Below are 16,641 nucleotides of genomic sequence, written 5' to 3'. Positions count from 1 at the left end.
ACACCCTTTCTACTTCTAATTTGTTGAAAAACAAAACAACTCTAGTTAGCAAAAGCACAGGATCTACCTTACAACAAAACATTTTCTAAACATATGTCAAGAGTTGGATTCTCCAAACTTTCATAAAGAAAGTAAAATCAGATCTTAATCTAAAAATGTTTTACATTGTTTGACTTATGTGAGTGGAAAAAAGAAACCCAAAATCTAATTTGAAATTTACCTAAAATTTTTATATTTTTGAAGATAAGTTTCAGTATTAAATTTTTTTCTCTTTCCATGTACACTGACCAAAAAAAAAAAAAAGGAATATCCACATTTCTTTTCATTAAAGAGATCTAGTTTTCAGGTGTTTCACCTTTACTGGGAAGCAATAGGATAAATATCATTCTAGAAAGCCCTAATCTACATTAAAGAATTGTACAAGTATTGGTCCTGGTTAAGAAGCTTGTGGTGTCCTTTAGTATTACATCTTTACTTATTTATAAAAAAAACCAAAAATGCATTCTGGCTATGCAGGCCAAATATCTTACACGGTTGTCCATGAAAAGAGACTAATTCAGACCTTCCACACACCAGTTCATTGGTGCTACCTTGAAATCCAAAGTAGACCTGTTTGTCCAAATGGATAGCTGTAGAACACCTATTTAAGTGCTAATAAATGAAAGCGCAGACTGCATGTTTAGCTTATCACAGAATTGTCTGAGTCACTAGTCTGTGTTCCAAGTGACCATAGATGAACATCATTAAGCTTATGGATTTCTACTAAGGGAACACCTGAAAATCAGCCTTCAACAGTCTTTGTATGTTTTTTACATAGTTAAATGCAATGAACTAATAGGCAAGGCTTTTATAATACGGTTCTGTTTCTGTCTTCAGAGTTTGGTTGAATGTGTTGGACTGCCAATCTACAAAACAGTTATTACTGAGTATTCAATATGACTATTTTGAGTTTTAATAACAAGGGAAATGGAGTGTTCCACCCAGCCTATTTATGAAACTGAAAAAGATTGTAGGAATGAAACATGTATTTAATCACAAATGGAAATTTACCTTAAGCTTGGCAGGTAAATTCATGCTTTTAAAAGTGATTTAACATTACAAAAAAAACCCTAACAAAACCCCAAACACGAAGTGACCCATAGCATGAAACATAAAGAAGCTATGCACCAGGGATTTCATATAGTTTATGCAAGAAGAGACTTGTGAATGGTTATTGATATTTTTCAAATAAAGTATGTATGAACCATTAAACTCCTCATTCCCAGGTGTACAAACCATTGCTCTGTTAAACACTCATTCACTAGATAGGCTATGAAAGGAGCAGAGGCACTTGAAAAGGTGTCATCTTTCAATGTTTGTTTAAAGATCTGATACATTTGGCACACAAAAACACCTGGCAGCTGAAACTCCAAATTGCAGGTTGTTGTTACAGAATCTTTATAATAGGATATTACACACAGAATCTATTGTTTTAAAGGATAGAAAGACTGGGTTTGACATGGTCTCTCTCCTGAAGTCTTTCACATCATGTCTGCAACTGAGAAAAATATGCCTCATTAAATAAATTTTATTTAATGATATGCTTAATATAAATCAATGTAATATAAACACTTTCCTAAGTTGGACACTGAAGCAAAAACTCATATTCCTGCAGATGAGGCATTTTGTGTGACAGAATTCACCTATGATGTGCCACAGATTTATATTGAACAATGTCTTCCACTAAAACTAGAAAAATAAACTCAGTGGAATGGGCTACAGTAAACATTAGTGGGCCTAGGAAGAAGCCAAATGCCATTGTGCATTTGCAAATGATACATGCACATGTGCAGTAGAGATTTATTTCCTAAGATATTAGAGAAATCAAGTGTGTTGTTTGTTCACTGTCCAAGGAGTAACCTGCAGCCGCTAAGAGTAGGAGGTAAAAGTACATAGGTCCTTGTTTTGCTGTTTTGACACAGAAGGCATTCGAGGCTTTGTAAGTAGATCTGCAGGGGCGCTGAAGCAAACTGATGAATCCATCCTCAGCTTGCACTGTCTGTTATTGTTACAATCTTGAAAGCCCTTTGCACTACCAAAACCAAGATCTCCTAAAGGTTATCTTTTTTATGGTCTGATTGGATGGGACATAGGGAGATATTAGCACATCAAAACCAAACTCATCAACAGATATTGCAGATCTGGCCCTTCATAAACAAACATATGTAACATTTGCAACAACACCCTCTCACTCCTCCCTCCACTGTGCTTAAAATTGTTATGTGGTCTGCTTTGCATAAGATTTGAAGACCTGTCTTTCTTTTAATATTTTAACTTCCTGAGCTGCCACTGTGCAAGGTCAAAACTCACATATGAATAAAATGTAAAATGAAAATAATTATAAAATAAAATAAAATAAAATAAAATAAAATAAAATAAAATAATACGAACTTCAGGTAGAGAATTCCTTAAATACCTATTTCTTTCATATCTTTGAAACACAAAGAATGGAAATCATATAATGAATTTGACCCTATTGGTGGAACTGCATACAAAAATTAACAAATTTAAAAAAATTACAGTATTAGTTTCTCTACTTGCACAACACTAGCAGACAACTTCAGCGATTCTGAGCTTCAGTCGACCACAAGGGAGTAAAAATGTAAAAGAGAAATTAAATTACACTTTTTAGATTTCTGCAATGAAAAGGCAAGAGTGGGAAACCCAGCGTTTCAAGGCAGTACTAAGCATGAAGGTGTAGTCATTTATCCGCTTTATACAGCTCTATACAGCAACTCTTTATGCCCAAGAGAAAGACTGTGAGTCCCTAGCATTAGTTGGACAAACTATCCAAATACCATTTCTGTGGCATGTCCATGGACAGCAGGACTTGAAATCTGCTGCTGTGCTTTTAGCTTTGGGTTTTTTTTTGTTCTTTTTTCCAGAAAATAATAATTATTTTAAAAATAAATTTATATCATAAAATTGTTTTTAAAAAATAAATATATATAATATGCATTCAGGAAGAAACACTTCGTTTCCTAAGAAATATTGTTTTGGGTCCTCTGTGCTGCAGATGACTTGTGTAAGCAAAACAGCATGTACCTAGAGATCCTTGAGTCTTGTCTGTGGAACGCGTTTTTCTGTAGTTATTTTCTGTAGTTATTTTCTAGTGAAGAGGTTGTGGGAGGAACTAGAACAGCACTTGTGGAATGTGCCTATAGTTGATTGTTAGTGGAAATTATTTTTTTTTTTTTTTTAAGTAGAGGGTAATTTTCAGAAGTGTTTTACTGGATAAATGTGTTTAGCTAAAGTGTTTAACTCATACCAAGAAGATTAGCGAGTAACTACAGGGTGTCCTTTTAAGGTTTTGAAAATCAGAGCTGGAGCAAATAATGAACAATATGTATGCTTGTTGTGCATGAACTAAATAGCTCATACACAAGTTTTAATCAAGTCTTATTGGATCTTTATTGTCACAGTAGTTTAAAATCTCTGCCAAATTTTTTTTCCTATCTTCTTCACACATACTACATGTTTTGAAAAATATGAAATAACCATAACATGTCACAGCCACTGGCCTCACCTGCACCCAGGATCTGCAATTTTTCATTGGTTTGGTTTTGGCTTTTTTTTTTTTTTTTCCTGAGTTGTCTGTTTCCTGAGATCTCTACGTTTTGCCTAAACTATCTTTTGCTGGGGGGAAAAAAGGTAACTTGGAACTTGACTCAGGTAATGTTGCAAATATTTTACTCTGGGGACTATGAGACAGTGTTAGAAGTTATTCACTAAATGACAGATTATGAATCTCTTTCTGACATTGTTGGTGTTACTCACATGAGAAATTTCATTGATTTCAGTGTGAGTAACTGCCACTCACCATTCTGAAGTCAGCAGTTGCTATCTGATACTACAGGAGAAGCCCTACAGATCACTTGAAGATAGGTACCCATCCACTTTCTCTACCTTTGATCAAGATCAAAGTATGCTTTTTGAGGTTGGTGTTGTGTGAGATTGTGCTGCCTATTTTACTATTCCAATTTGCTATTCTGTTTTTCTTTTAAGTGTATAAAAATTGAGTTGCTTTTGTATTGACAGGCATTGCACTGAGAATATTAATTTGGAATTTTGTTGTCATTTTAGTCTGTGTTCATTCTTTGTAAAAGCACATATAGATACAGTGATTTTCTACTTAATGTTGATATATACCTGAAGAAATTGAAATGAGCACTTAGACAAATGAGCTGAATCTTGGAAGCCTTACTTCGCTATCCAGTAGACAACTAAGAATTGTGCTGCCTATTTTGAGTTTATGTACAGTAGGCAGTAAATACTCTTAAGTCTCATCTAATTTGCAAAAGCAATGGGTGCTTGGAATGGAAGGGAAAGAAACTAGTGAGCAGCATCTTTCTGCCACTAACAGCAATGTGACTTCCAGAATCAATAACAGCCTTTTGTCTGGTAATATATTGTGAGGTGAAGTATTTTGTAGAAATTTGTAGAAATTTAGGAGAGATATGGAAGATTCATTCAAAATGCATGTGATAGCACAGCTAATCATGCACACCATCACTTCCATAGGTATCAGATGAACTTAATTATTAAGCTCTGTTCTAACTTCTACGAACTGTAAATGTAACAATGCCTGTGGTGTTTTAAGTGTAAATTTTGCTTAGAAATCGGTGCTCAATGACTAATGAATACATTTCACCAAAGAACTCATATTCTAAGGACAACAGATGGCTGAGCACAAAACAAAGAGAAAAATACAGAAAACAGCTAGAGGATGCTCATTGTAGTTGGGATGTATTCATCCATTCCAGAATTGTGGGAGGGAAGTTTGTGTGAAAGAAAGATATGAAGGAAGCTGCGAAGAGTGACACTGTATTGAACAGATGGAGAAGAATAAAGCGTAGAGATAGAGTTTGGAGCCAAAGACTTATCATTATGACTGAAAGAGAATCATAGTCAATTTTAGTCTACATATCACAGGAGCTAAAATTGAGTTTTCTCAAGTATTTTGTCTTAGCTTGCTTAAATGTCATAACACTTTCATCCTTGACTTTCATATAGTCCCCCTCCTCTAATTAGTTCCTCCTGCCACTTACCCACTGCAAAAGTATTCCACTAAGCACAGAGGTGCTTTCATTGACAAAATCCAGAAATCCTCCTGTGATGAGGCATACAGTAAAAATATCTTACTCAAAAATCAGAATATGAAATGAAGAAAAAGGATATTAGATTAGTTTTGTTGTAGAGCTACACCTTGAATTAGATCAGTACTTGACATTTATAGATTGGAACATAAAGTTCACTTTTTAGACACAACACTAACTTTCAGGTATTCATAAGGGTTTATTATACTTACTAAAGTTAACCCTATTCTATCCCTGCTGCCTCCTTACAGAAGGTATTGAAGCAATGCCTGTATTTACAAGTGACAAGAAAAGAGCCTGTCACAAGGAATGCAGCTTTATCAAAATGAACTACCCTTCTAGGAATGTTAGTGCTGATGCAGTATGAAGCTCAAACACAGTGTAACTTTAAACATGTACTCAATCTGTTTAAACCTTGCTGGACTTTGAATTTCAGTAGTACAGGAAGGAGAATACTGAAATGCCAAAGCCAAGAAAATATCTTTGCAGATAAAGTAAGATTAATTAATATGATTTCATTTTCCTAGTAACATAATATCTTTTGCCTTTAAATATGTATTACTAAGGAGCACTCCACAGGTGGAAATAATAGCTGACCTGGAAGTCACACAAGGCATTGAAAGGCATTGAATGTAACACCAACAGGTTGTCCAGACAAGTTTTGTGTTGAATTTTGGTGCTGTTTTTTTCATGTGTGTTTTTTGTTTGGTGGTGGTTGCTGTTGTTTTTGTTGTGTTGGTTTTTTTTTAAATTTCTTTACAGATATACATGATGCTATAGCAAAATCACATCTGAGAAAAACAGATGGTCATGCTGCCTTTTCAATCTTGTATTTCTATACATAAGTTTATAAAAATAAGAACTGTAGACAAATTAGCTAGAAATGTTTCTTATTTTATCTTGACCAGTGGATAAAAGAGAGTCTCTAGAGTAAAACTCATAACAATAACCTATGATTCCCTGTACCAAACTGAACATGCTAACTAGAAGACAGCTTTTTCTTTTCTTTTCCCTCTCCTTCTCCCTCCCCCATCCCAGGATACCTTGAAATCTTTTCTGCATAGTGACACAGCTTTAACAAGAGGGGTGGAATACATTTCCTTCCCTCCCACCTGCCCTCTCTCCCAAGTGATTAGAGCACTTTTCAACAAAATGGGAGATGTGGGTGTCCCTCCCTACCTTATATACACTGAGAATACATTAAGTATGAAATTACCTCCCAGGGGAAGTGATGGAAATGCCACTCACTCATTTTTAAACTGGATTTGAAAAAAAGCTTTATAGAAAAAAAAAAAAAATCTGCTGTAGTGAGAGAGAAATTACATGACCTTCTTGAGAAAGATTTTATTTTCTCATTTCAAATATCTCTGATACCACGATTTACTCCCTTCCAGTCTGTCAATTTTTCCACAGCATTGTGTTTTAGAAGGCTTATTCAAATTGTGTGTGAGAAAACTAACTGAAGATCTTCAAAGCACACAGAATATAGCTTGGTTTCATCGGCTGTTTGAACCTCAATTACTGTAATGACTGTAGTGGAATTATTTTGTTTTAAATGAGCAAATGAACTTCAAAGGGGAAGTAAATACATGTAATAAAGAGGCCATTTTTCTTTTTCTTTTCCTAAATAGTTTATTTTATCCCCAGAAACAACAAATGTTCAAAGTTCTATATATTTAAATAGGTACCAAGATGTCTGAAGCTGTAATCCTTGCTCTGCCAGTTCACTGAAAAATTGCTGACCTTATGAAATCCTACGTTCCTTTTCTCTTTGATAACAGCTTTTGCTTCATCAGTCTGTAATATGTATTACAACAGAGAATTCATGCAGGATCAACTAATTGATAGTACATGCATTTAAACGTAAGTACCCCAGAATTCTTATCACATTCTTATTATATACACATTTTTATTTTAAGCAGGAATTAAAAAGTTTTTGTTCTCTTAAATTATTTTGTGTTATGAACCTTGTTCTAACAATTACATTTTACCAGTTAGTGCTTTATGAAGCATGATGGAACCTAACCAGCAACTAATATAAGAGCTCCAGTTTGCCCTCAGTACACAATCTTAAAACCCATTAACATTTGTGGGAATTATATGTGCAACGTGCAGGGAGAATATAACCTTAAGCAAGTAAAAACTGAAGACACTGTATATGTTTGATCTAACTAATGCAGTCTAGATTTTTCACAGCAGTGTGTTGTATCAACTAAAGTTTGTTAGACAGCAGGGAGACTAATAAAAAAAAGGATAGTATAAATAAGCCAAAACAAAGAAATGAACAAAGACCTTCTGCATTAACTAGGACATAATCTACAGATGTTTCTCAGTTGGTAGAAAACAGATTTCCACACAGCAGTTGCATACAATACAAATGTTTGCACAGAATCCAGCCGGACTAATATATAAAGCCATCTCTCAAGACTAGAAACTTTATAAAAGAATCACTAGCTGAATGGAAAGAAGATGGTGAACTGAAGTGGCTGCCTGAATCTCCTAAACAATAGATCAGTCTAAATTGTCAGTTTCAAGTAGGGCAGAAGCAGAAATTCCTTTTAGCTGTGCCATCCCTGACTATTTCTAACTTTCTGTTCAGAAATTTGGAAAAGATGGCAATCTAATGAAAATTTGCAGGATGTTGTGAAGTTCTGAGCTTTATTTGTGGACCAAAAAGTTTCATTTGTGGTGTGTTAAACTTCACAAACATAGCCTTTATTTTTCTAGCCATGCCTTCCAGCTTCCACATATCTCAGGAGTTGACCAATCTAACTTCAACTTTGACAACATAAGCAGCTAGTTGAAACAAAGAGGTCAGCAAAAATAAAAATGTTAAACCTAAATATATCTATTTTTAATGAGTTTATGTGAATGAAAATAAAAGAATGAACACCAAAATCTTTTCAGTTTTACTTTTTCCCTAGTGATTTTCAGCAAGTTTCTATATGCGAAAAAAAAAATTGTAGCAATGCTATCTTTTCTTTTTTAACAGCTAGTTCTCTATGTTAAGCTGTTAGAATAAAAAAAAACCAAAAAACAACAAAACAAAACAAACAAAAAAAAAAAATAAAAAAAAAGAACACCAAAACCTTGTAAGGCTGGTTTTCTGTTAGGTTTCCCTATACAATGGTTCTGGTAAAAGACAGCATCTTATGTTTTGAAAGAGTTTCCAAATGCTTGGGAAGAAACGAAATTCTGGATCTTTCAGCCTGAGACACCCTCCTTTTGTATTGTTATTGTTGGTCAAACATAACTTTGAAGTTTTCCAGATGCAGGCACCATGAAGATTGTCTTTCTGAAGTTTGCTGTATGAAATGTGCATATCTTGCCTAACCTGCTTGTTCAGATCTCCATCCAGGTTCCCTAGGGAACCACTTCTAGAAACTGATACGCTTTGTCTATTTTAGACACTCATCTTTAGGGAGGGTAATTTACGTTCCAAAGGGGCCTGTTCTTTTAACATAGAAAGATCCCTTTTAGTTTTCATAAGATTGACATCTAACGCTTTGATGGATACAGTTAGAGAAGAAGAATCCACTGTCAGCATTCTGCAATAAACGGACTAAGAGTTTATCATGGTGTCAAGATGAGGAGAGTTAATCCACCTTAGAGCACTTCTGAAATCCCACATTTCTTTTGCAACATTTTTAAAACATGCTATAATAATGCAGTGGCCAATAGCACCATGCTGAGTTAGCAACATTCAGGGAACTGTTTTTATCTGATGACAGTTATGAGGTTTGAAAGAAGATGAGGTCAGTGTTACATATGTCATATCAAAACACTTCCTGACTGCATCTTTCTATTTTGAAATAATAGATGTTCTCTTATCATAACAATAAAAAATTTAGTCCTTATTGTATTCTTATTCTTCATTATCAAGAATATTCAAAATACAGAGAAAGAATCTGTTTTTGTCCTTGTAAGAGCTGATTACTTGCAGCATCTCTGCTCAGGTTTTCTAGGTAACTTAATTTTCTGTTTCACTACAGTTATATCTTGTATAATTACAACCTGGCTTCTGCATACCTGTTTTCTAAGTTATCTTTATACTTGCTTCAACAGGTCTTGAACAGTTTGTGACTTGTCTGCACTACTTTCCATTATTGTACACTGTTAAAAAATTCCTTGATGTCAATAATCATAATCATTCAGCTCCTGCATTGTGTTCTGTGTGAGCTTCTTTGTTTTCTTCTTTCTTTAAAGGTTTTCTTCTTTCTTTAGCAATTAAACTGAATTCACAGCAGTGTTGTTTACAATTAGCCTCTTGTTTATGTGTGTTTATCAGCTCAGAAATATCTCATTGCTTTTTGTGGATTTGTGCAATTCATTTCTGACATCCTGTAAAAACCTTTTGCTTTGATTTCCTTATTTTTGCCAGTTTCTTCTGTCTTGTTAAAGGACAGAAGGCAGTAATTATTATTGCTTTTAAAAATCCGGCTTGTACAATCATTTAACTTCCTTGAACTTCCTTGCAATTCCTTATTTTTATGTGTTATTGACAAGCATATTTTAAAGTATCTGTCCATAAGGTACCTTGAGGCCAGTGTTTTAATGCTAATTGAACTGCAGGTAGTGGTTTGTGATTGCTTTTTTGTGTGTGTGAAAGCATGTCAAATGTGTATCCATGTAAGTGCCTGGTAGCAAGAATGCTTGTACCAACAAACAGTATCTGCTATTTATATAGCAGATGCTGTATTATTTTTTCCACTACAGAGATGCTGTTTTCATATTCCAAGTGACAATATATATGCAGGCTAATGCTTCTAAAGGGGAATGCTTGATGTTGCTGTCCTGTGTCCTTATACTTCTAATATCTAGCAAATCAGCAGTTACTCTGTAACGCAAGTATTTTACGGGTGGATGTTAAATTTATGCAGATGGGAAAACTTCCATAATTTGTATACTACCAACATATGTCATGGTGAATAATGTATGATGTGCATTAATCAACATGTTTTGTATTTTAAGAAAATCTTTCTTAAAAGAAAATTTTTCACAGTTTAAAATATGTGAAAGGGCTCTGCAGTGGATGTCAAAGGGTAATAAATTTGTTGTAGAGGCCCAGCTGGTACAACCAGACATTACTGCTTTTAATTCCAACCGCTTCTCGCTTGTTTGGTTTAACCCAAACCAGCAACTAAGCACCACACATCTGCTTGCTCACTCCCTCCTGAGGGGATGGGAGAAAGAATCAGAAGAGTAGAAGTGAGAAAACTCAGGGTTGACCTAAAGACAGTTTAATAAATAATGCAAGAGCTGAATATGCAGACAAAGCAAAATAAAGAATTCATTCACCATTTCCCAGTAGCAGGTGGGTGTTCAGCAATCTCGAGGAAAGCAGGACTCCATCATGTGTAATGGTTCCTTGGGAAGACAAACACCATCACTCCAAATTTCCTGCCTTTCCTTCTTCTTCCCTCAGTTTTACACTGTTGAACATGTCATCATATAGTACGAGATATCCTTGGATCAATTGGTGTTAGCTGTCCCAGATGCGTCCCCTCCCAACTTCTTGGGCACATCAAGCCTACTCACTGGTGGGGTGGCATGAAAAGTAGAAAACACCTTGACTGTGTGTAAGCACTGCTCAGCAGTAACTAAAACATTCCTGCATTATCAACAGTGTTTTCAGCGTATAAGACATAGCAGATTGTGTCTTTACAGATCTGGAGGGACACTACAGTGCTCCATTTTACAAATGTACCTGTGTTGCTGCATGTCCTGGGTTCAGCTATAGCAGTCATTTTTCTCCTTCTTAGTAACTGGTGCAGTGCTGTGTTTTTGACTTTCAGCCTGGGAACAGTGCTGATAACACCAATGGTTTTAGTTGTTGCTCAGTAATGTTTACTCTGACCAAGGACTTTCTGAGTCTCATGCTCTGCCAGGGAGGAGGGGAAGCCAGGAGGAAGCAGAGACAGGACACCTGACCCAAACTGACCAAAGAGGTATTCCATACCACAGCATGTCATGCCCAGTATATAAACTGGGAGGATTTACCCCGAAGGGTGAGACTGCTGCTCAGGTCAGGCTGGTCATTGGTCGGTGGGTGGTGAGCGGTTGTATTCTCTTCCCTTGTTATTTCCCTTATCATTATTATCATTGGTGGCAGCAGCAGTGGTTTGTGTTATACCTTAGTTACTGGACTGTTCTTATCTCAGCCCGTGGGAGTTACATTCTTTCGATTCTCCTCCCCGTCCCTCCTGGAGCAGGGGGAGGAAAAAGCGGGGGTGTGAGTGAGTGAGTGGCTGCGTGGTTCTGAGTTACTGGTTGGGTTAAACCACGACACTACAGAAGGTCATAATGCTCAGAGCATTATATCTGACAGGTCTGCAGTTCTGGTGCTTGTAAATTACCTATAACCTCTGAACCTAAGCAGATTGTCGATGCTGTATGCTCTGATTCAAACATTGCTTAAGCTGGTGACCACAGTTTGAATTAAGCTCAGTTTCTGTGTTATGTCATTAAAAGGCATCACAGTCTTACTTTCTGAGTGGAGGCTGCTCTGTTGTGACTAGTTCCAACCAAAGATCCACAGAAAATTTTCTACAGTCCATGTAGGGACCAATCAGTACTCCCATCTCTGAATTTTTTAAGCCATACAAGGAAATTAACATGACCAAGGTATGGGTTTGAGCATGTGAGTGATTATCAGTGTTGTTTCACTATTCACTGTTGACATGGTTTTCTCCCACTCTAACTAGCCCTTTCTTGAATAGGCACAGCTAAAAGATAACATGGCAGAGTGACTGCTCCCTTTGTGTATTCTGGACAAACAATGGTAAACCTGAGACAGGATGCAGCCAGGAGGCGGCCAGAAAGAATAGAATTTAGATAAAAAGCCTCTACCATGGAGTTCCCTGACTAAAGGAAGTCTGGTTTTCTGCTCTATGGTAAGGGACTTCTTACAAGTGAAACAAGACATAGAGATCTACCAGAATAATTTATCATGCAAGGCTCATGGTACTGGAAAAGTGCAAGATAATTGCAGCTTTGTGAAAATAAATTAAAAAAAAAAATCCAATTCCTAGATGCAGTTCTCTGAGACTGTTACTCCTGTTATTTCACACATTGATGGAGGCCTTGAAGCCACCAGTTTCAATAGCCAATTCTGATTCTGATATTCTGGCAGTAAAATGGCACTTTTCAAGAAAAACATTCTCCATTACATGGTACTGGCAAATTCCTCATTCTCAGAGGGCAGAGCTGCTCAATGATGACATCTTCAGCTTGTCCTGAGTTTCTTCAGTGTAATGTCTTCTCAAGGTGTCAATCCCCTGCTACAAAATGGAGCCTGTAGTCCATCAGGAAGGTTCCAGAAGAACTGGAGGTCAGAAACCAAGATGATGTTATTGCCTTTACACAAATGCAGCTTCCAAATCATTGCAGCAACTACATTTGCTTTAGTGGTCCATAATCAGTAGGCAAAAATTGATAATTTTAGTAAACAGTTAAAGACATCTCACCTCATGGAAGCGTTCCATTCGATTGATTTGCAGTATCAATAGCCAGAAGCAGGAAATCTTGCAATATTCCCTAAAAAGAAGCTTATGTCGTATTCTTCATATTCTGTTCCATTACTCAGGTATACTAATAATCTTTGTAGGCACCCTGAATTAATTTTGCTCAGCTACAGTATTGCCAGCTCAGTTCTGCCTCAAAAATAAGAAGCTTCATTTGACTGCATCTGCTTTCCACGTTGTTCTACAAGAAAATAAAGCTAACATCTGAAATGTATGAGAAAGACATCCTGACTAAATCTAGGCAAGGTACATACATTCCCGACCTCAATTTTTCCAAGCAATGACACCAATACTAAGGGGATTAATTTCCCATATACACAAAAAACCTCACACAGTCAAGAAATACTAGTTTGACAGTGCAGTGTAGAGACTGGAAACTCACATATGGTATGTATTTAGAATAACAGAAGCTGTTTACATCTATTAGTCCTAAACTGCACTAAGTCAGTGGAAGAAGGAATGACTTAGTTACTTTGCTGTAAGTTCTGAGAAATGGATGAACACAGAAAAGGACATGGTTTTGATGCATGTAGAACAGATTCAAGATTGGGAGACTTTTGGTTAACATGGACTAAATTACAGATAAATATTGGATGTTTAGCAACAGAGGTACATTTTCAAAGAATGAACAGTAAATATACATGAGGTCTAATACTGTTGGATCTGATCTGTGCTATTAAACTGTAAAATAATGGTACTGGAACTGGTTGCGTAAGTGACTGTATAAGTGTCCTATTCATTACTGGAAAAATGTCTTCCTGTCATGGTTTAACCCCAGCCGGCAACTAAGTACCACACAGCCACTTACCCCACCCCACCCCAATGGGATGGAGAAGAGAACTGGGAAAAAAAGATAAAACTCATGGGCTGAGAAAAGAACATTAGTAATTTAAAGTAAAATATAATAAAAAAGAAAAAGAGAGAGAAATATTGGGATAAAACCAAAGAAACACAAGTGATGCACAATACAATTACTCATGACCCACTGACTAATTCCCAGCCAGTTTCTGAGCAGCAGTTGGCCCCTTCTGGCCAACTCTCCCCAGTTTGTGTACTGAGCACAACATTTTGTGCTGCGGAATACCCCTTTGGCTAGTTTGGGTCAGGTGTCCTGTCTCTACTCCCCTCCTGGATTCTTGTGCCACTCCTCATTGGCAGATCATGAGAGACTGAAAGTTCTTGACTAGGGTTTTACTTAGCAACAACTAAAACATTGGTGTGTTATCAGCATTGTTCTCAGACTAAAGTCGAAAACACAGCACTGCACCAGCTACTAAGAATAAAACAAACTCTATCCTAGCCAAAACCAAGACACTTTCATATATAGGTAGGGGACGTTTTGGATGAATATGTGATTTCTATTCAAAACTTTGCCAATGGCATCACACTTATTGCAAGAATTGGTAGAAAATTTATGATTTGAAATGTGAACCATCCATATAAACCTTTCGGCCAATGTTTGCAATGAGTTTTTTAGGCCTCATTTCCATTTAAAAGTCCTGGAATGCAAGCACACAAGACAAAAACAGTTTCAGAAGACATTAGGGAAGCTTACACCACTCTTGTCACATCTATTAGACTATCTTGAAAGACCCTGATAAGAGTGAGAAATATTGCAGGTCTTCCCCCATACATAGTCCCCAAAGTACATACTCTTGGAAGGGAATGGAGGGTTCTATCCCACACTGGTCCTTGAATAGCAAGTTAATACTAGACTGAGGGTATATATTTCACATTGCAGATTAAAAATGCTTTAATAATAAAACTCATATATTTATCAAACATCTAATGAAGTCTAATCCTTAAACAACCTGATGAGTAACTTGATTATCAGCAGATTAATCTGAAATTCATTGCTCCCAGTCAGATGAGAAAAGCCACCAAAAGCAGCTTTCTATGAATTTAGCCTCAGACAATTAGCAGATAAATGCACTATCTTGCTATGATCTCTCTTCAAAACATTTTGTCTTTGATTAACCTTTAATTGTTTAAATTTCATCTGGAGTTAAAAACAATGACAAGGAGCTGTGCTGAACACAGCTGGCTTTAGAACATATACTATTACAATCACTTCGTAGAAGTAATTATACTAACTAATCAAACTTAAGAGATAAACTGTTTTTTTTCTCTTGAACTTTCTTCAGGGAAAAAAAAAAAAGAAAATCTACTCTGTGTGGTTGAAATAATCTCTTTAATATTGGTACGAAAATAGCAAAATGGAGTAATTACATCATTATTTTGTCAGTCTCTGTCAATCCATTGTAAGAAAATATTCTCTCACCCTTTATCCAGGTCTTAACACCTTCATAATGTTGTTATCTCTATTGTCTTAGAATGCATGCTTTTCAAGTCAGGGGTATGTCGTCTACTTGTCTGCAAAGTACCTATATATTTATTGCTTTATAATAGTAAATCAATAGAAAAGTAGTAATTTTAGTAGTACTATCTTTTGTAGTTCTTAGTGACCATAAAAATGTATTTACTTTGGCAAAACAGACTTCCTGGTTTACACATAGTTTTCATATTTACTTCAGATAGTGAACATTTATTATTGACCCTGATTAAATAAAAATCACACTCAAAACTCACCCACCAAAAGATCAAAAGGTTGTTTTTTTGTGTACAGCATTGGTACCAGACAGCAATCTGTTTCTACTCATAAGACTTTTGGCCTACATCTATACTAGTAAATTAAAAAAGGCCAGAGTACATTTTCTGGACATTGGAATGGACAGTTGTCTATACTGCTAAGTTGCAATGGTCCTTTGTGTGGTTTGTTTTGTTTTGTTTTGTTTTTTTGGTTTGCTGTTAAAAACACTCACAAATAGCTCCTAGTTTGAGAAAGAAGAAATTCCCCCAAAACCAATGTAGATATAGCTTCTGGTTTTGGAGAGTATGAGTTTATTAGTATGGATGCAGTACTAATAATGAATGCTGAAGAATGATCGCATTAGTTTTTTCACAAGTATAGACGCAGCCTTAGATGGTGATCAAAATTCCTAGTATTTTCTATGGATGAAAATCTAACCTTTTATTCTAAAGTCTGAAAAAGCCTCGGAGCTCATACAGATTCAGTAGTCTTACTTTGGGTTCCCCACTGCATAACCATGAGATGGTGATTTCTCACAAAGTCCCTCTTTTTTCTCCCCCCCCCCGCCCCCCCCCCGAATAATCTAGGAGAAGAAAATCACAAGTGTTCTGTACAACCCATACATCATTTTCCATTAACTGATAGAGTAACAAACTAAATTTGTATTAAGAAGTGTTCTGTGTGGTACCACAAAAATTCACTGAAATAGAAGAGTAGTCATGACCATGTGCCCTACTGTACATCTAAATACATATCTTTCTTCATGTTTACATACAGTGGAAAACTGAAGGATATTTATCTACTGTGTTATTAGGTAACCCAAGATGAATGGTTAATTCCAGGATCACGGTTTAAATGGTCATAGTTCTTTGAATCTTCAGTTAATCCTAATGAATTAACCAGACCATGAAACTTGGAACATAGGTTCATTCTCACTGCAAATTTAGAAAAGCTATCTCACGTTCAAGAGGAGTCCTTCGCAGGCTGGTCTCACAACAATTTATTGTTGTTTTTTATGTTATATTTTGTTTGCTCTTATTTGTTTGTTTTGGGATATATGTAGAAATATAAAGAAAACTATAGAAGATTTTGGGATTTTATCCCCTTTTAGTGACAAGTAATTTTTCTGATTTAGATTTCAAATAGCTGTACTAACTGTAGGAGTGTTGTTTGTATGCAAGTATTATGTAGTAAATTGAGAAGATGTGAGTAGTTTAATTAACTGACTTAATTTTTTACTTTGCATTAATATGAAACTATAATATTGAAATTCCTGTAAAAACTGCACACTAAATAGAAACAGTCAGATTTAAGTGGAATAATACTAGCAAAGATATTTAAAATTATTTAGCATGTATAGACAAATTTTAAGAAGTCTTTGCTTTTAACGTTG

The sequence above is a fragment of the Pezoporus occidentalis genome, unplaced genomic scaffold (genome assembly GCF_034315485.1).
Source record: "Pezoporus occidentalis ecotype Australia unplaced genomic scaffold, CSIRO_AGI_Poc_V1 ctg5, whole genome shotgun sequence".
NCBI classification, from domain to species: domain Eukaryota; kingdom Metazoa; phylum Chordata; class Aves; order Psittaciformes; family Psittacidae; genus Pezoporus; species Pezoporus occidentalis.
Note: the sequence above shows the minus strand (reverse complement) of the source record.